The sequence below is a fragment of the Astyanax mexicanus genome, chromosome 14, assembly GCF_023375975.1.
Source record: "Astyanax mexicanus isolate ESR-SI-001 chromosome 14, AstMex3_surface, whole genome shotgun sequence".
Taxonomy (NCBI): domain Eukaryota; kingdom Metazoa; phylum Chordata; class Actinopteri; order Characiformes; family Acestrorhamphidae; genus Astyanax; species Astyanax mexicanus.
This window is the reverse complement of record NC_064421.1, coordinates 39232338-39253070: the sequence shown is the minus strand read 5'-3', so window position 1 is coordinate 39253070 and position 20733 is coordinate 39232338. Positions and strand designations below refer to the sequence as shown.

Genomic DNA, 20733 nt, shown 5'->3' with positions numbered 1-20733 from the left:
TCCCGTTCAGTAGCTCCTCCATTGAGAAGGGTAATGCTGCAGACCGGAGCCCCAGTGGGCGTGGGTAAAGGGCGGAGCATGTGTCAATAATTTTCGACTGCAGCCAATCAGATAATACACTTTCGTTGTCACTCACTTTTTATTAAGCCAATCCTCAGACAGACCAAGCTGCCCATCATTTTTTACTGCAGCCAATCACCTTACCAGATCTGTCAAAAGAAGACGGAAACTGCGGTGCTACCGGTTAAATGTAGCGCGATTCTGAACAGCGGTGAAGCTGAATGTGTATAAGTATTTTACAGAATACTATATTAACAGTTTAAACACATTTATGTGCTATTGTAGTAAGTCCTGTCTATATGCCGCTCTTAAACAGAAGTAAATTAATTAAAACATTAGAAAAGCCCTGACTTTAGATATTTTTAAATCAAAGATTAAAATACTCGTTTTTCTAGAATGGCACTTTTTTTTTCCCTTTACTGCAGTAATTGCATTAAATCATGTATATGTATGGGTGTATATACATACATATATATATATATATATATATGTATGTATATACACACATACACAGAACACACACACACAGAAATCTTCCTAAAAAAAGTTGTTTACCACATTGGCAGTGGATGTTAGACTACACAGAGTACTCTCCTGAAAACTGTTATTTGCTAGTGCTATCAGTTAGCTAATACCGCCAAGACAGCGCTACACTGAGGAATCCTGACTGTTTCGGTAAGGCAGAGTAATATTAGCTAGCGGTTTGTCCCATGTAGCTTGTTTAAACATGGTAGCTAGCAGCTAATGCTAATACTGCTGGAGAATAAAAAAAAAAAACCCTGAAAATCCTGTATAACGCTGGACTTCAGTGGAGTGGCTTTACTGCTTCTTACAAGCTGACTGGTAAAATTAATAGCAATAATAATAAGAGGCACCGGATAATAAGGCGCAGTGGCGTTTTTTGGGAAAATAAAAGGATTGTAATGAGCCTTACAGTGTGAAAAAGACGGAAACACCATAAGGGAAAGCACCATGTTACAAAATGATCAAGTGATGTAACCCCACACCAGGATGGATAGGATTGGATACCTTCCCCATTTGCAATTGCACTGAACCCACCATAGTCCACTTAAAAATGGACCACAGACCACCAAATTCAGGAGGACCAGAGATCAGTACTCTGGACTGGACTCTCTGGCTCCTAACCAGCATTCGTACTTAACCAAACGTACCAAACCTGCGGAGCCAGCTCACCCAGTCCAGAAGAAAAGACTAGTGTGAAAACACTTTTATAAATCATTAAGAATTCCAAACAGGGTCTCCCATCTGACAACTGTACATCTCTACTCCAAAAAGTTTATTTTAGTGAAAAGCATTCGGTTTAACTTCAGATTGCTGAGATGTGCAGAGAGAGAGAGAGAGAGAGAGAGAGGGGCGGCTGGAATAAATTTGCCCGTACTCTGGAGGTTTCAGATTTCACTTTGCTCTGTGCTGTGTTGATTTAGTAGGAGCTGCTTCTTAATGAGCAAATTTGTACCCAGCGTATGAAGCACAGACATGGTCCGCCTGTAATTAAAGCAATCTGAGAATTAATTAGGCATTTCATAATAACACATAGAGAGTGTTAGATGTGTTTTCCCTAATAAACGCTATAGGCTTATTTATTAAAGTCTGAGCTATACTTCTTGATTTTTATTCTGGCCAAGTCTGTGCTGATTGGCTGTAGTGTGTGGATGTTTGAGCAGTGGGAGTGGATAGTTGGACAGAGAATGGTTAGTGTGTGAGAGATGAAGCTATTAGTTCAATCCAGCCGGAGCTGTTCAAACGGGGGCGCAAGATATGTATAATGACCTTCAAATATACCATAAAACTTTTAGATATCCTGATATTGATGTGAAAAACCTATTAAAAAAAAACTCTTAAAATAGCTTAAGCTCCTTAAAAGATTATTTAAGGATAAGAAATAGTTTGGTTTACGTGTTCAGTGTGGGCCTCCAAATCCACTTTGCCTAACTCTGCCTCCAGTTTTATTATGTCACTGTATAAATTGAGTAGCCACTCCCATCTCAGTCAAGTATGCTGTGATTAATTTCTCTTCGCTCATGCATGAACTACTCATGTATTTTACAAAAGTTCTGTAGGAACTTTAGGAAAATCTAATGCAATTTAAAACTGATTTAAGGTTTTAGACTAGCATCACTTTCACAGTGAATCTGTGGCAAAATTGTAGTCCAACACTAGCTTTAATCCATATGTAGCCCATACAGTGACTAAACACCAAGGAAACACTGCGTCATTAATGCAAAGCACAAAAAGCTTTTTGAAAGCTATTTAAATGCTAAAAAAAAGCACTCCAACTGAATAGTTTGGTTATGGAGTTGGGTAGGTATGTTACAGTTACAAGCCAAGTCCTTGAGACGCTTTGCAGCTCAGCCAAAATAAAAAGAAAGTAATTGATATGATTAGCATTTACAAAAAGGTGCATCTGATGTCAGAAACAGGGAGAAGTTTGTAAAACTTGTTGTTGGTAAAGAAGAAGGCCATTTTTATACATGTATTAATGTGCGCATGTGAGGCGTTTCAGGGACAGATTTGTTCACATTACACACAGATACAGATCACTTACATTTACGGATGTGAACCGTCTAGATAGCCTAATCCTATTTGAGCAAAAAATTCACATCAATAGGTTACTAGAATATTTCCCAACTAACATTTACAAACATAGACATTATGGAAATGTTACAAAAGTAATGTTTCTAAAACTAAAAATTAAAACATTGACATGTGACATTGTAGCGATGTTACCAGAACGTTTAAAAACTTTAAATAAAAAACATTCTAAGGACATCCAGAAAAATGGACAGATTGAACAGTCTGAAAAAGTTTATTGGAACATTCAGAAAATGTTCTACACGGCAAAAATTGTTAGCTGGGCAGTCAGTAGACTGGCCGTCCATGAACCACCAATAATTCCTCCACTAATAAAGAAGAAAAAGCCTCTTTCACATTCGCATTTGGGTGCATGTTAATGCATAATGTTGGGACAAAGCAAAAAAGGAAAAAGTGGGTAAATTAACTAATTGATAGATATTTAGAGATTCCTATTATTTCAGTGTTTTATTATTTAACCATGAAATCAATGAAAGTTCTGTTTACACTAGATACTTAGCTAATGCTAACTAGCTATCTTGTGTAAGTTACGGTAGGTTTACATAGGATCTCCGGTGGATTTTTTTTTTTTTGCGCAGAGACTCACACTAGGCAAGCCACCATGAAGTGTGACACGATCTGTGCCCGAGCACGAAACAAGATGATGTCAGCAATGCAGCGGTTGTCCTGTAAACACAAATGGCGCGGTGTTGTGCCAAATTCAGCACCACCGTCAGGGAAATAACCGAACAGTGCCTCGTGTTTAGAGGTGGAAAGTAATGAATTACATTTACTTACATTACTGTAATTTTACGGTAATTTTACTTTTACTCAAGTACATTTTGTCACAAGTAATTTACTTCACTATATTGTAAAACTCCCTGTTACTGAGTAAAAAATAAAATTCTGAGCATGCTCGCACATGAAATAACGAGGCATTAACCTCCTCATGCAATGCAAAATGTGCCTGACCTGCCGGACAGAGCTGTCAGCTTTCCAAACTTCTACATCAAACCTGCAAAAGCATGTGGTGTAAGTATTTTTATCATTAAACAATCTGCTTAAATGTTAAAAAAAACATGTAAATAGCAGCTAAAGCATAGGAAAAGTTACCTATATGACCATGACCTTTTAACAGTAAAGAAAAAAAGTGGATTATAGAAACCTATGCCACTTGTTCTTGAAAATGTTTTATGGGGTGGTCTAAACAAATACTTCCTGAAAGGTCCAAATTATTATGTGGAATAATATTTCATTAAAAACAATTTAATTTATGATTTGTTTTACTTTTTTACATCAAATAATTAAAAATAACTATGTAACTTTTACTCAAAGTACATTTTAAATTGAGTACTTTTTTACTTTTACTCGAGTAGATAGATGTTTAGATGGGTACTTTTACTTTTACTTGAGTAGAATTTTAGCAAATTCTAGGAAAGGTACTTTTAATTAATTACAATTTTTCAGAACTTTTTTCACCTCTGCTCGTGTAAGTACACCCTTAGAGCTGCAAAGTTGACTTACAGAGCAGAGGCAGCTAGACTCACTGTGTTGCAGTGCTGATTAGTGAGCCAATCAGAGGTGATATGTTTGCATGTATGAATATTCATGAGCAAGAGCTGAAATCCTATAGTTTCTATAGTTCCCGACCCACTCCTCCACTGGACTAAAGCAGCATTATACTGGATCACCGGAGCACTTTTTTTTTTCTCCACAAAAACAGCTCACATGGCATTCATTCATACTAGAGATCACAACTATACATTTTAAAATCAATAAAAAAAACAAAACAAAACAATGGATAACACCTTTAATGACTTCATTTCAAAGCAGTTCATCGACTTCCCCAAGCCTTCACTTTTCAAACTAGGGTAATCAAATCTGATTCATTTAACTCAATCACTGGATCTCATACTTAAAACACTTGTCTATCAGTGTTATCCTTTCCGTTATTCCTCTGTCCCGCTATAGACATGCATCGATTTGATGAGCCCTGGGTTTCCAGCTAGAGTCATCAGACTTGGCATTAAAGGTTGAGCTGCTGACCCAAATCAAATTACTGCACTTCATTCCTATAGTGCTTGTTTAGCTAATCCTGCTGTCCTTCCTTTTATCCCTCCATCCTCCCACAGAAACCCATTGATTTTCATTCGCTTTGCATTTAAAATCTACAAACTGCTTCATCTGACAGAAAGGTTCAGCTGCATTTCACACTTACATTTCAGCTGTCTGTTGAATCGATGCATCTTTCTCATTTCATCCCTCCATTCCTGTAAGAGGAACCTTTAATACGTCTTGAATTTTAAAGCTAGAATGAAAAGACGACCGTGATAGAACAATAATACCACTACTGCCCATAGAAACTGCACAGAACTGAACTCAACACCAGAAGCTCATCAATCAGGGATGAGTTTACTGATAACCAATGATCTTAGCAATTTACGAACATCTTTAAGAACGACGTAACTTTAAGAACGACAATTTTGAACCACAATCTGGTTTCCCAAAAGCCTTTAAAGCTAGATCTTTCTAAAGGTTATGACTGAGATTTAACTATTTTTTTTGTTGACTCCGCCTTTACCTCAGAGCTGAAAAGACAAATCCTATTGCCCATCAGGAATAAAGCCTGATAAAAATAAATAAATAAATAAAATGTGTACAGTAGCAGTCATAGATTTGGACACATTCTTTTTTATTTCATTATAAGATTTATACCAAAGTCATCCAAACTATGAAGAAAACATTCTTTAAAGTAGCTCCTTATGCTTAGATGAAATTATTCCAAAAGGGCATGAACAACTTATCCAGGAGGTCACAAAAAAAAATAGAACAAGTCAAGGTCGGTGTTAATGATCAATAAAAGGTGGTTCCGTTTAATTACAGTAAGATTAGATTTCCAACATTTTGACTGAAATGGCCAATAATTGGAGCCGATATATTAGTATAGAAGGTATAAACAGTCAGTTGATTAAAAACAAAATGATACTATACTAAATTATACTAACATATCACATAGTCATATCACTATGATATTTTGTGATTCATCCTGATTAATCTCACTTTATCTTGATTAAGGATTGAAAATGACATTTCTATAAGTGGTGCCAAATATTCTTATGAGTTTTTGTATTAATCACAATAATGTGATGTTGCTTGCTGCTGGTACTGCTCTGTATTTCGGGAGGGAGACAGTAATATTTGTATAATGAATATTCATTTTCATATTTCCATATTACTGTTAAACCCTTTACATCTGTCTCTTTCATAACATTGCTGTTTCCATAAATGAGCTGCTGGTGTACCTTCACAGGACTGCGCTGTTAAGATACAAATGCGCCAAAGTCAGAGCTCAGCTGACTTTTAAAGGTAATGAAAAAGGACACACTGATTGGTTTATTTCACGTTACGCCCAAAACACACTAGGAGTGTCACGATTTTGATATTTTATCAAAATTATGTCATGGTTTCGAGCCTCTAAGCCAAAATAGACATTGTGACTGCTGAAAGAGCAGCCCTTTCTCCAGAGAATGTGGACATTCTCATCTCCTTAAAGAAAAACTTGAAAATATAAAAATAACAGTTGTTTTGTCTAGCCTCAAATATGTTAATAGTTTTGGTACCTTAAGGAGCATCTTTCTCTCAGATAAAGTTAATAATATATCTTTATTAAAGAAAAAAAACTTGTCATTCTCAGGGACCAGCAGAGAGGCACAGGCCTCTCTGCTGTAACAAAAAAAAAAAGAGAATCGAATCGAATCGTGACCCTAAAATCGGAAATAAAATCGAATCAAGGATTTAGAGAATCGTGACACCCCTACCACACACCCATGATTGATTAAGAGAATTAGTACATGTCTTTTGCACATTTCGAGCCACACAAGACATATTTTTTTGTGCCCTTATGATACCAAAGACATTCCAACATGTCCTAAATCAAGCTGCGCTATCTGCAAATGACCGAGTGCTATAGATCGCTAAAATAGGGCCCTTAATCTTACAGAAATGATCTCAGTTCAGTTTCTTTCTTTGTAGAAAATCTTCCCATTCTCTGCAGCGTGGAGCACTGTTGAGTCCTGAAGTGACACGATTAACCCTGGAGTCGCTCTCGTCGTTGTCTTCTGAAGTAATAATGGGGATCTTGTTATAATTTTCTTTCTTTTGAGTATCAGAATGATGACTTATACTTAATTGGCTCTATAGGAGAAAGAGAGATAAAGAGAGAGGCAGACAGAGAAAATGAGAGAGAAGGAGATAGAGAGAGAGAGAGAGAGAGAACCCAGTCTGCTCCTGTTCTATGAACTAATGGGTCCGTAGGGTTGAAGAAGGAGCCACTAAAAAGAAAATCTGTCACAGAATTTGCAGATTCTGGAGCGCTGCCAGATGGAACCAATCAGAAGCCAGTCACCCAAAGCTCTGTGTGTTTAATGCAAGATAATTATTTCATCTAACGCTAACTAACCAAACCCCGGAGGATCCCTTCAGCAGCCGGCACAGTCTGATCAACACAAATCCGCCCATTGCAGCCAATCAGACAGGAACACTGATGAAAACTGACCTTCCATTTTCAGTGCTGGACAGTAATGAAGTCAAAGGAATGTATTTCTGTAGTTAAATACAGTGTAAGAATAAAAATAAATAAGAATAGACCTCATAAGAAAATCTAGGTAAATGTAATACAACAAATAAAACAGCAACTTTCAATAAAACAACAGCAATAATAGTAAAAAACTAAACATTTCCTGTAATAATCGCAATAATAAAACAACCCACAAAAAAGTACTCCAGATATACAGCTCTGTAAAAAATTGAGACCACTTCATTTTCTGAATCAGTTTCTCTGATTTTGCTATTTATAGATATATGTTTGAGTAAAATGAACATTTTTGTTTTATTCTATAAACTACGAACAATGTTTCTCAGAAAATTCCAAAATAGAAATATTGTCATTTAGGGCATTTATTAAAAAAAAAAAAAAAAAAGATGCAGAGCTTTCAGACCTCAAATAATGCAAAGAAAACAAGTTCATATTCATAAAGTTTTAAGAGTTTAGAAATCAATGTTTGGTGGAATAACCCTGGTTTTAAATCACAGTTTTTTTTTTCATGCATCTTGGCATCATGTTCTCCTCCACCAGTCTTACACACTGCTTTTGGATAACTTTATGCTGCTTTACTCCTGGTGCAAAAATTCAAGCAGTACAGTTTGGTTTGATGGTTGTGATCATTTATCTACCTCTTGATTATATTCCAGAGGTTTTCAATTTGGTAAAATAAAAAAAATAAAAAAATCGTAATTTTTAAGTGGTCTCTTTTTTGCAGAACTGTATCTACTGCAGATATATCACTTTTAAATATTTTTTTTAGATGATAGAAAATAATTTCATTTCTGCTTCCTGTATTTTTTTTACTTTTTTACCGAGAGCATGTATATTTTAAGTACAAGTACAAGGACAGTGGCAATGGAAAGTATTTGCTCTCCAACAGATTTCTTTTGTTTATAAATTTTTGTCATACTTAGATTTCTAAGATTTCAAAGCACTTTTTAAATGATAATTTAGTTTATTAGGAGAAAAAATATAAACCAACACCCCAATGGTTTTGGAGCACCCTAGTCAGAGGCTGTTTCTTAATACACAAGTACACAAGTCTGGACTCCTGTACTTGGCAAGTACGGACTTGGGAAGTTCGGATTGCGAGTGTGGACTCCCGAGACACATTTTCACCTAGCAGCTTTCTTAACAAATAACCCACATATCTGAAGTCTAAACCATTACATTCTCGTCTAAAAATAACTTAAAACATTGTTTTATCACACAGCAGTACTGTTATGAAAACGTACAGGTGCTTACAGTTATGTAAGTTCTCCTCCTGCATTGCGCTGATACTGCTGCCAGGTGCATTCTGGGTAATCCTGCTGTAAGAAGTCACCTTCCGTGCATCCTTGATAAAGTGGGAGGAGCAAGAACACATCCGGGTATTAGTTGTGTACTTGGCTAACTGTGATTCTCTGAATTGGAAGAGTACTTGGGCTGTGACTGATGACGTTTCAGACAAGACAAGACAAGTACAGACAAGAACGCTGTACTTGAGAAACGGCCAGAGTCTGATTGAGATGCTGTGGATGATCTTAAACAGGAAGTTCATGCTTGGAAAAAAAAAAAAAATCTGTAAAGAAGAGTGGAACAAAATTCCTCCACAGCGATTGGTTTGGATAGTTCTTTTCTTTTAATAAATACAATTATAATTTAAAACGTACTTTTAATATGTACTCAGGTTATTTTTGTCGGATATTAAAGTTTGTTTGATAATCTGAAAAAAAAATATTGGAAATCTATAGGGGTTAAATACTTTTTTACGTCACTGTACATGATTTGTGTACTTCACTTTTCCACCATTGTTAAATTTTCAAGTTTTTTTTTCAAGGCAAGAACAGAAAAAGTTTCTGTTCTTCACGTCTTGTTTTCTTCCCTTTGTCCAGCTCAAGGCCTTATTCAGTGGACTTTTTTTTTTTTTTTTTTTGACAGATTATAGTAAACCGTAGCATCTTGATTCCATTTCTGTAAATCAATAATCAACACCTATAGAATGTCTCTGATAAAAGGCTTATGATAAAAAAAAAGATGAAAGAAGACGATGCTATCGATCTTTAGCCATTGTGTTCCTCGGCCTCAGCGTGTTTATGTCTTCACACACTGAAGGACTCTGTGCGTCTGTTCCTCGTCTCATCTGCAAGGTGTTTCACATAAATATAGCATTTCTACAAAACTGTCACGCAATTGTTTAAGCCTACATCGAGAACACTATTGCACAGAGAAAATAGCTCAGCCTAAAGCTTCTGAATTGTGTGGCTGGTTTGATGGTCCAGTCTTGTGTTCTCTGGCCAAGCGGGACTTACAGTTTTGAAGTTCTTTTATTTATTTATTTATTTATTTTTTACCTCTTTCACCTTCCTGAGCTGCGTCACTAAATAAGCGACATGTTCTGCAGCAGAATGAGTGTAAAAGATTCTTCTTGAATTCTTTATATTATAAGGTTTAATCTACAGTTACAGTAGAACAGAGACGAGAAGAGATTTAAAAATAAAATTAAGAAAACGTCTAAGTTGAAAAATGGCTTGAAAACTAGAGTTTTATTTGACAAACTCATAACACAAACTTAACAGACTGGTTTCTCTCACACATTGATTCTATAAGAAATAGAAATAAGAATAAGAATAAAAAATAAAAATAAAACTTTTCTAGGTCTTATATAGTGCAAACAATAAGTGCAAACCACAACCAGTCATATTAAGCCTATGGTTTGTGTTTTTTTTTTTCTCCTAAATCTCCTAAAATGTTTCCACTGGAGCCAAAATGCAGCCAAACATACAATTTTAAAAAAGGGGGTATGCAGCCTATGCGACGCAAAGGGGCGCTGCACTACAGGGGGCGCCAAATGAAAGCCCCAAATATATTTTCTCTCAGGAGAAATAGCCAATCAGCTTGCTGGTTTTGCGGAGCGCGGTGGGCTAGTAATGACAGAACATATCTCCTCCACCCCCTCCCCCCCCGGGGGCGCTAATACTACGTTTGCATACACCACAAACAGTATGTAGTTGCACTCCTGCTGTGTTGCCAGATCCCACTGAAAAAGTCCACACCAACCTATTTTTTGCCGTGATACAGGTTAAAACTTGACGAGAAATATCGTCACGTTTTAATCTCGCGAGATCTCGTGCCACGAGATCTCGTCACACTCCTAGTATTTCCTGATCTAACAGACAGAACTATATGTATAAGCACCCTAAATAAAAGAACATTACTCTAGCACAGTGGGCCGCACTTTCTTAATTAGTTTTTATATTTATTGTTTAAGCTTAAGGCTTCTAATTCACATCCGCTTGACCCTTTCACAGCGGAGCAGGTGGAGGAACAGGCTAAAGACGTGAATTATTCTCTTTCATGCCGGTTATTCTTCTGAGACGCGCACAGGCTTTCATGTATTCACTGTGCTCACCCAGTGGAGCAGGCTTGTTTGTGTTAGTTTGATAAAAAATGCCTTTAGATATATAATTAGGCAATTAAACAAATCAAATTCCCGTCCCGGAGGACTTCTTTCAACTGCTTTCTTTTTATCCCTCCACTCTGTTCATTAGTTATTTACATATTGCAGCGTCTGCCTATTCCACGGACTTGCTTTGTCCTTTTAAATGTGCAGATGTGATATTTATATCAAAGTGGTATAGCTCGGGTCACAGAGGGGACAATATCAATAGAGTAGACCAGGCTTACGTGTTTCTTTTCTGAGATGTTGATCAGAAAAGTTGCCTATTTGTGTATTTTTGCATGTGCAAAACATACTGTGTTTTTCGCACTGAATTATAAGACTCACTATCAATAAACGTCTATTTTCTGGTCTATTCTTATACATAAACGAAATGGATAATAAGGCGCACTAAGCTAAGCAACACTAGTAAGGAACAGGGGTGTCGCCATGTTTTCCTTCTAATTTCGCAAAACTGTAATTCTTAAAAATAAATAAAATAAAACAATCTACACAGATTTCTTACCTAAAAACTGTTCATTTGGGTGAGTAAAGCACTTCCATTTATTTACAGTAAGCTTAGATTTCCAGATTTACAGCCACAGTTAGCGGCTAATGCTGCCCAACAGCGCTACACTGAGGAACCCTCAGTGTTCCGGTAAGTCAGGGTGATATTAGCTAGCGCTTTGTCCCACGTAGCTTATTCAAACACGGTAAACACACAGGCTACAGTTCGATTTACTCGTCTCTGAGATGTGAAAGAGCTAGCGCTTACTGTGGTTAGCAGCAAATGCTAATCCTGCTCTAGCAGGGCTAGCCGGGGTTATCAGCAGGCTACAGGCCGATAAAACTCACCTCTGAATGGCAAAATAGCTAGGCTTATCACAGTTAGCGGCTAATGCTAATGCTGCTCCTGCAGTGAATGACAAAAGAGCGAGCCATACTGCAGTTAGCGGCTAAAGCTAATACTATTCCAGCAGTGCTAGCTGGGGCAAGAGTCTGATAATACTCATGAAAGAGCAGTGAAAGAGCTAGTGCCTGGTTAGCAGCTAATACTAATACTCCAGCAGTGCTAGCCAGAGTTAGCAGCAGGCTACAGTCCAATATACTCAACTCTGAACGGCAAAAGAGCTACAGTCTGATAATACTCATAAAAAAGTGGTAAATGAGCCATGAGTGGGTAATGCTTATGCTGCTCCTGCAGTGAACGATAAAAGAGCTAGCTATTCTGAAAAAAAATTATATACACAGTGGGGTAAAAAGTATTTGCCCTCCTTCATAATTTCTTATCTTTTTTGCATGTTTGTCTCTCTTAAATGTTTCAGATCATCGGATACATTAAAATATTAGTCAAAGACAACACAAGTAAACACAAAAAGTGTTTTAAATGAAAAATTTCATTACTAAGGGAGAAAAAAAATCCAAACCTACATAGGCCTGATTGAAAAAGTGTTTTTTTTCACCCAGTTAAATCATAACTTAACTGTCACACACCTGAATTCAATTTCTCTAAATCACACCCAGGCCTGATTACTGCCACACCTGTTCTTAATCCAGAAATCTGCCTGACAAAGCAAAGTAGACCAAAAGATACTCAAAATCTAGAAAGCTTGACATCATGCAGACATCTAAAAACATCAAGAAACAAATGAGAAAAGAAAGTAATTGAGATCTATCAGTCTAAAGTTTTGGGACTCCAGCAAATCACAGTAAAAAAACATTATTCATAAATCAGTGGTGAACCTTCCCAGGAGTGGCCGGCTGAGCAAAACTACCCCAAGAAAAGAGAAACAAAAGTAAGAGGTTGGAGTGGCCTAGTCAAAGTCCTGACCTGAGTCCTATTTAAATGCTGTCACATGACTTTAAAAAGGCAGTTCATTTGTGAAAACTAGGGGTGTGACGAGACAGTAATATCACGAGATGAGACACGATACTAGGTTCACGAGAACGAGACGAGATTTAAAAATAAAAAATGGCTTGAAAACTAGAGTTGGTAACACTTTATAATACTGTTCCATAGTTAATAGGTAACTAAGCAGGAACTAAGCAGTAACTAATTAATAGTGCTGCATTAACACCTTAATATTTTCTATTAATTACCAGGGAGTACTGAATAATTACTCAGTAGATAGTACTGAACTAATGATTATAGTAGTTCACTATTAACTTCACAATAATTACTGAGACTTACATATCTCCCAGAGAACTACTTACTAATTATGTCTCCTTTATAATAACTATTTATTAATTAATGCTCAAATCAACATTAATTACTGAAAACCCTTACATCCCACCTGGGGAACTATAGATCTAAATCAGGCATATTTGAGTTAAATGCATATTAATTGAAGGCATATTTGAATTAAGCAAGTGACACCATTTGTAGTAGTGGTAACCTTAATTACCTTATTATCCTCAGTTCCTTCCAAATATTAGCAACATATAGTAAAATACTTCAGTGTGTATTACTCTGCTTAACCATCAATTTTTGGAAGAAAAAAACAACATTATAACGTAATATTATTGCATAGAAGACATTGATGAAAGTTCTCCAGAAGGCATCTAAGACTCTAAGAATGACTGTAAGACTGTAATAATGTAACAATCATTGCTTTAATATGAGGTATCAGCCTTATAAAAGTGCATCTTCAGCGTTTGCAGTCTCACAGAGATTTATTTTTTCTGCGCATTATTAGGGCAATTACGGTAATTTCACAGCGGACGCAGCTCTCCAGGTCCTTCGTGTAAATTCTCTGCTGTGCGCTGCTGCTGCTGCTGCTACTGCTGCTGCTGGAGGAGGAGGATTAAGAGAAACTCTGCTGCTTTCATATTTCTGTATTTGATTGAAAATAAACTAGTAATCAAGATATTGAGATCTTTTCCAGCTTATTTTACTCCCGGATCAGAGGAGGACTCTTTGTGGGTTGTTAACCAGCTTTAGGATGTGTGTTAGCTAGCTAAGTTAGCTAAGTTGTGTGTGTAGTTAGCGTTAGCCAGCTAAGTTAACTAGGTTATGTGTGTGTTAGTTAACTAGTTTAAATGTGTGTTAGTTAGCTAGGTTATGTGTGTTCGTTTGCTAGCTAAGTTAACTTTTATGTGCGGGTTAGTTAGCTAGGTTAAATGTGTGTTAGTTAGCAAGCTAAGTTAGCTAGGGGAAATGTGTGTGTGTTTGCTAGGTTAAATGTGTGTTGTTATTATTATTATTATTATTATTGTTATTATTATTATTATTAATGTATATTTCCCTTTATAATACTGTGGTATGATTTGCAGTAACTCCTAAAGAAGAACACAGTAACTCCTCAGTAATTAGTAATTAGTTACCATGTTTCTCACTTTATAATACTGTGGTATGATTTGCAGTAACTCCTAAAGAAGAACACAGTAACTCCTCAGTAATTAGTAATTAGTTACCATGTTTCTCACTTTATAATACTGTGGTATGATTTGCAGTAACTCCTAAAGAAGAACACAGTAACTCCTCAGTAATTAGTAATTAGTTACCATGTTTCTCACTTTATAATACTGTGGTATGATTTGCAGTAACTCCTAAAGAAGAACACAGTAACTCCTCAGTAATTAGTAATTAGTTACCATGTTTCTCACTTTATAATACTGTGGTATGATTTGCAGTAACTCCTAAAGAAGAACACAGTAACTCCTCAGTAATAGGTAATTAGTTACCATGTTTCTCACTTTATAATACTGTGGTATGATTTGCAGTAACTCCTAAAGAAGAACACAGTAACTCCTCAGTAATTAGTAATTAGTTACCATGTTTCTCACTTTATAATACTGTGGTATGATTTACAGTAACTCCTAAAGAAGAACACAGTAACTCCTCAGTAATTAGTAATTAGTTACCATGTTTCTCACTTTATAATACTGTGGTATGATTTGCAGTAACTCCTAAAGAAGAACACAGTAACTCCTCAGTAATTAGTAATTAGTTACCATGTTTCTCACTTTATAATACTGTGGTATGATTTGCAGTAACTCCTAAAGAAGAACACAGTAACTCCTCAGTAATAAGTAATTAGTTACCATGTTTCTCACTTTATAATACTGTGGTATGATCTGCAGTAACTCCTAAAGAAGAACACAGTAACTCTTCAGTCATTAGTAATGGGTTACCATGTGCTGCTGTTAACTCCCGAAAAAAGAAGACAGGGACCCCTTATTAATTATCTATGAAGAACACAGGGATGCCTAGTTCGTTATCTAACACAAATATTTATTCATTTAAACATGATTTCCCCCAGAATAAGGATGTAGGACACAACCTACAGTAAAGCTGTATGTGAGCCATCACTTCTGCTGAGCACATCTCCAGGAGGACTGAAGAAGAGCACAGGTTTAGAATAAACACCTGTAACACACTGACAGAATATTACAAAAAATGGGGGTTAAGCAGACTACTGCACATTTCAGTGTGTCTAACATTTGGAAGATATTGAGGACACTAAGGTAAGTAAGGTTAATATATGATAAGTGGTGTCACTGACTTTAATATCACCACTGATAGAATAACCTGCAGCAGCAGATAAACACACTGATAGAGGCTAGCGGTCCGGCGCTGTGGAATTACCGTAATTACCCTAATAATGCGCACTAAAAGTCTGTGAGACTGCAAGGCTGAAGATGAACGTTTATAAGGTTGGTGCTGAAAATTAAAGCAGTGACCATTAAAACAAAATTGAGTACAGTCAGTCTTAGAGTCTTCTGGAGAACATAAATAATGTCTACTATGTAATAATATTATGTTATAAATAGGGGTGGGACTCGATTAAAATTTATAATCGAATTAACTACAGGTTTTAAAATTAATTAATCGAAATTAATCGCATATAAATATTTGGCTTGAAAACAGTGAGAAGTAATTTTTCCACATGGATTTTGAATGACAATACATAAGCTTAATCAACAAATATTGTTTATTTATTTCAAAACCAAGATCAACAGGCCAGTGCTAATTTTGCCATAATGTTCAGCATATTTAGGAAAGTACATTTCAGAAACTCAGGTAGCTTCATAGGCATAGGTAGACCTTTTTTGTTAAACACAATACTTTCAAGTACATTCAGAACAATGTAACCCCTGACTATTAGAAAACATGTCTGTTGCTTCAATGGCTATTACAGACTTTGTGTATTTATCAACAGTTAAATTATTACAAAAAAATAAAGAGAGAATCCATTTCAGTCCAACTCTTTTTATCACTGTTTTTCTGCATGGCAGCTCATACGTAGTGTCAGACAACACAATCTGAAGTACCCTTTCAGCCCCTTATCTTCTACCACTGCAATGGGTCTGCAGTCGAGAGCAGCCCAGTAAGCTGGTCATTTTCTCCGTTGTGGTCTTGCTTACCCTGCCCGGCCGCACTAGCTGCTACATGTTTTGCATTGAGGTGATATTTAAGGCTCGATACGCTGCAGTGATACGCGAATTCTTTGTAGCATAATCAGCACACAACCACGCTCTTGTCAACACTCCCATCCGTCTTTGTTTTAAAACAAAACTTCCCCTGCACAGGGCCAACTAAAGCGTTCTCATCAGCTTCTTCGCTCATGTCGCTAATGTTTACTGTGGTTCTTCTTCTTCTGTTTCCCTCCGGCTGATTCCGCCAGGCATTAGCGCTGCCCCCACAGGTGAAATCCCTTCTTCTGAATGCCACTCTCCACTGTTCTAATCCAGAATCACGTATCTATATTATAGTGTGCCGTTAAAATGCGTTATTTTTTTTAATGCGTCGGTATTTGAGTAGTTAATTAATCGAAATTAACGCACTAAAGTCCCAGCCCTAGTTATAAAGTTTTTTTTTCTTTCAAAAATGGGGTTTAAGCAGATTACGACACACTGTAGTATTTTACTATATGTTGCTAATATTTGGAAGATAATGATGATAAGGTAATTAAGGTTACTACTACTACAAATGGTGTCACTCAAATATGCCTTTAATATCACCACTGATAGAATAATTGTTTGTGTAGACTGATTTAGATCTATAGTTCCCCAGGTGGGATGTAAGGGTTTTCTGTAGTTAATGTTGATTTGAGCAGTAATTAATTAATAGTTATCATAAAGGAGACATAATTAGAGACATTTATAAGGTTGGTGCTGAAAATTAAAGCAGTGACCATTAAAACAAAATTGAGTACAGTCAGTCTTAGAGTCTTCTGGAGAACATAAATAATGTCTACTATGTAATAATATTATGTTATAAATAGGGGTGGGACTCGATTAAAATTTATAATCGAATTAACTACAGGTTTTAAAATTAATTAATCGAAATTAATCGCATATAAATATTTGGCTTGAAAACAGTGAGAAGTTATCATAAAGGAGACATAATTAGTAAGTAGTTCTCTGTGAGATATGTAAGTCTCAGTAATTATTGTGGAGTTAATAGTGAACTACTATAAATATTAGTTCAGTACTATCTACTGAGTAATTATTCAGTACTCCCTGGTAGTTAATAGAAAATATTTAGGTGTTAATGCAGCACTATTAATTAGTTACTGCTTAGTTACCTATTAACTATGGAACAGTATTATAAAGTGTTACCCTAGAGTTTTATTTCACAAAATCATATAACGCAAACTTAACAGACAGGTTTGTCTCACACATTGATTCTATGAGAAATAGAAATAAGAATAAAAAATAAAACTTTTTATTTAGTGCAAACAATAAGTGCAAACCACAACCAGTCATATTAAGACTATGGTTTGTGTTTTTTCTCCTAAATCTCTTGTAATTTAACTATGCAGAACCATAACCAGTCATATTAAGACTATGCTTGAAGTGCAAACAGAGACAGAACATTTTTTAAATACAGTACAGAGCTAAGGGATTAGAACAACTGCCTATGAAACAGTCACGTGTAGGATTTACTTACAGTATTTATATATGGTTTGTGTCTTGTTGGTCACTCTGTTACTGTTTATTGTTTCCACTGGAGCCAAAATGCAGCCAGACCTACAACTTAAAAGTAGCAGAAGCATCTTCTATGCAAATGCCTGAATTTTCCTCTTCTGCTGAGAGCTGCTCTCACTGCTCAGCCATCATACTCTATCGCTATCGCTACTGGGTTGCCAGATCCCTCTTAAAAAGTCCACACTTAACTGTTTTTTTGCCCCGCGAGACAGGTTTAAGCCTGACGAGAAATATCGTCACGTTTTAATATCGCGAGATCTCCTGCCACGAGATCACAACAGGAAGGAAGGAATCACAACAATTCTGTAAAGAAGAGTGGACCAAAATACCTCCATAGGAATATATAGGTTTGAATTAAAAAAAAAAAATGCATTTTGTTGTTTACTTGTGTTGTCTTTAACTAATATTTAAATTAGTTTGAGTATCCTAAACATTTAACAGTGAGTGACAAACATGCAAAAAAACAAAAAAACAAAAAAGGAAATGATGAAGGGGCAAACACCACTTTCACACCACTGTTTCTATACTTAATTTACTATTGATGCACTTCTGACTTTTAATTACTATATTAAATCAATCAATCATTTAAGGTCAGTTGTACTGTATAAATTTGCATTTAGCAGTGATTGCCTTTATACTGCAACTTTGTAATTCTACATTCCTGTATAAGTGGTCCCTGCACCCTTTGGCCAACATAAAGCCACTTCCAATAGAGGAGAATAAGGTAAATTGCTCTTACAGCCTACAACACTGAGATCAGTCAGTCATTACCTTGGCTAACAGAAAGAACAACAAAAAAAAAACGTTTAGAAATGATTTTTAAAGGTTCCAGGAAGATTAGCCTGTAATGTGAAATAATGTGACAAATCATGGTTCGCATCACTAGATGCGACTAGACAAATACTAACATTATGAAAATGCTAAAACTAACATTTCCCAAAACTAAAAATTAAAGCATTGACAAGGGATGCTGCAGCGACGCTACAAGAACTTTTAAAACTAAAAATGTTCTAATGACAGATTGAACTTTCTAAGGACATTAATTGTAAACATTCACATTCTCAAATTTACCAAATTGAAAACCTCTGGAATATAATAGAGAGGAAGATGGATGATCACAAGCCATCAAACCAAGCTCAACTGCTAGAATTTTTGCACCAGGAGTAAAGGCATACACTAATCCAAAAGCAGTGTGTAAGACTGGTGGAGGAGAACATGATGCCAAGATCCATGAAAACTGCGATTCAAAACCAGGGTTATTCCACCAAATATTGATTTCTGAACTCTTAAAACTTTATGAATATGAACTTGTTGTTTTCTTTGCATTATTTAAAGTCTGAAAGCTCTGCATCTATTTTTGTTATTTCAGCCATTTCTCATTTTATGCAAATAAATGCTCTAAATGAGCTATTTGTAATTTGGGAGAAATGTTGTCTGTAGTTTATAGAATAAAACAACAATGTTCATTTTATTCAAACATATATCTATAAAAAGCAAAATCAGAGAAACTGATTCAGAAACTGAAGTGCTCCAAAGCCCTCCAAAGTGAACGAAGTCAATGGAAGGTAAGGGACTACACACTAATGGTGATGGGCAAGGTTGCAATGCCCTAATGCCCTTCACGCAGTCTTTCCTTAGTTACTACAATATGGCCGCCAGTTCTGAGGCAGAGTTTGATTGTGATTGGTGGTTAAACATGTGGTGCATTCTTACTGAGGATGGTTATTGATGATCATCTCATGTACATTAGATCAGGCCTCGTGCGTCAAACATGCTGGCCAGAGACCCAAAAATAAGCACTGGGATTAGCAGAAGTCCGTATAAAGGTGCTTTAGCGTTGCTAATAGAATAAAACATGAAATAAGGACGAATGCAGCCAGAGAACATTTAGAGTAATGTGTTTTTATAAACACAAATAATAGTGCCCCTAGTCTAAATTAACCTAAAAAACATTTTCATCAATGTTTCAGTCGGGCAAGAGTGTTTGTTTGTTTTTGCGAGGTGGGCTTTTTTTTTTTAGCCTGAGTGTGTGTGTGTGTGTGTGTGTGTGTGTGTGTGTGTGTGTGTGTGTCTCTTTTGGTGGTGGTGGTGGTGGTGGGGGGATTCATTTAAACACTAAATAATTAGTGACTCGATTATGGAGTACAAGAAAAGAAAGGAGAACGCAGAAAATGAAAAATAATACAACCACCAGCCGCGCAGGGGGACGGAGGAAGGCAGTCTAATTATTCCCTGTGAATTTTGGGTTAATTTGTTTTGAGAGCACAACAAAGATGAGCTTTTCTTTGATTTTTTTCTTCTTTTTTTTTTTCAGGCGTTTTGATGGATTCTTGTAAAGGCGAAGCCAAGAAACAAAGCAGCGGAGTTGGACTGCTTAAAACCACACATGCAAACACATGTTCTTGGCTTGTTTTTCAAGTGAACTCTGCTGGATAAATGTCTGAATTAAAAATAAAGCTGACATGAGCTTATTGATAGTATTTTTCAAAGCATATTTTTAGTGCAAGCCAATTTTTTTTCATTTCTGCCGAATAAAAAAAAAAAAACATACAGAAAAATAGTGTATGCATAAGTATTAAATCCTACAGTTTTTTTTAGAGCAGATGTTATAAGGCATTATGAAACCTTTCTTTATAAATTACACACAGTACAGTACCAATCAAAAATTTGGACAAACCTTATATTGTATATATTGTATATAACCTCATATAGTATATTAATACTAAAGAAAAACATGGAATTATTTAGTAAATGAAAAGTAATAAACCAGAATATGTTTTAAAGCATCAGTTGTAAAGTTGTGAAGAGGTAGAGTTGGTACACAGTGAAAAGCTCTATTTGAGTTATGTTCTAGTACATATTATGGCAAGAACTACTCAACTAAATAAATAAAACATGATTCCTTATAAATGTTTTACTTAACCCCCAAATTTACCAAACACAAAAATTACAGAAATTAAAATCAATATCTACAACTCATTGATTGATAAATGCCCAAAACATACACAAAGAAATAAGCTTCTCCAGTTTTTTAAACTCTTTAAAAGAATCTTTCAAAAATAATTAGATAATTCTTACCAGGTCTGGCTGAAATAGTTCTTAGGGGTCCTTAGAAATCCTAAAGAAA

The 20733-nt window shown here is 35.9% G+C and overlaps 1 protein-coding gene across 2 annotated transcripts in view; it reads left to right on the top strand.

The window, feature by feature from the left end:
• The window catches only part of grid1a (glutamate receptor, ionotropic, delta 1a), a 738749-nt gene that overhangs the window by 509877 nt on the left and 208139 nt on the right, over positions 1-20733 (top strand). The window lies entirely within an intron of this gene.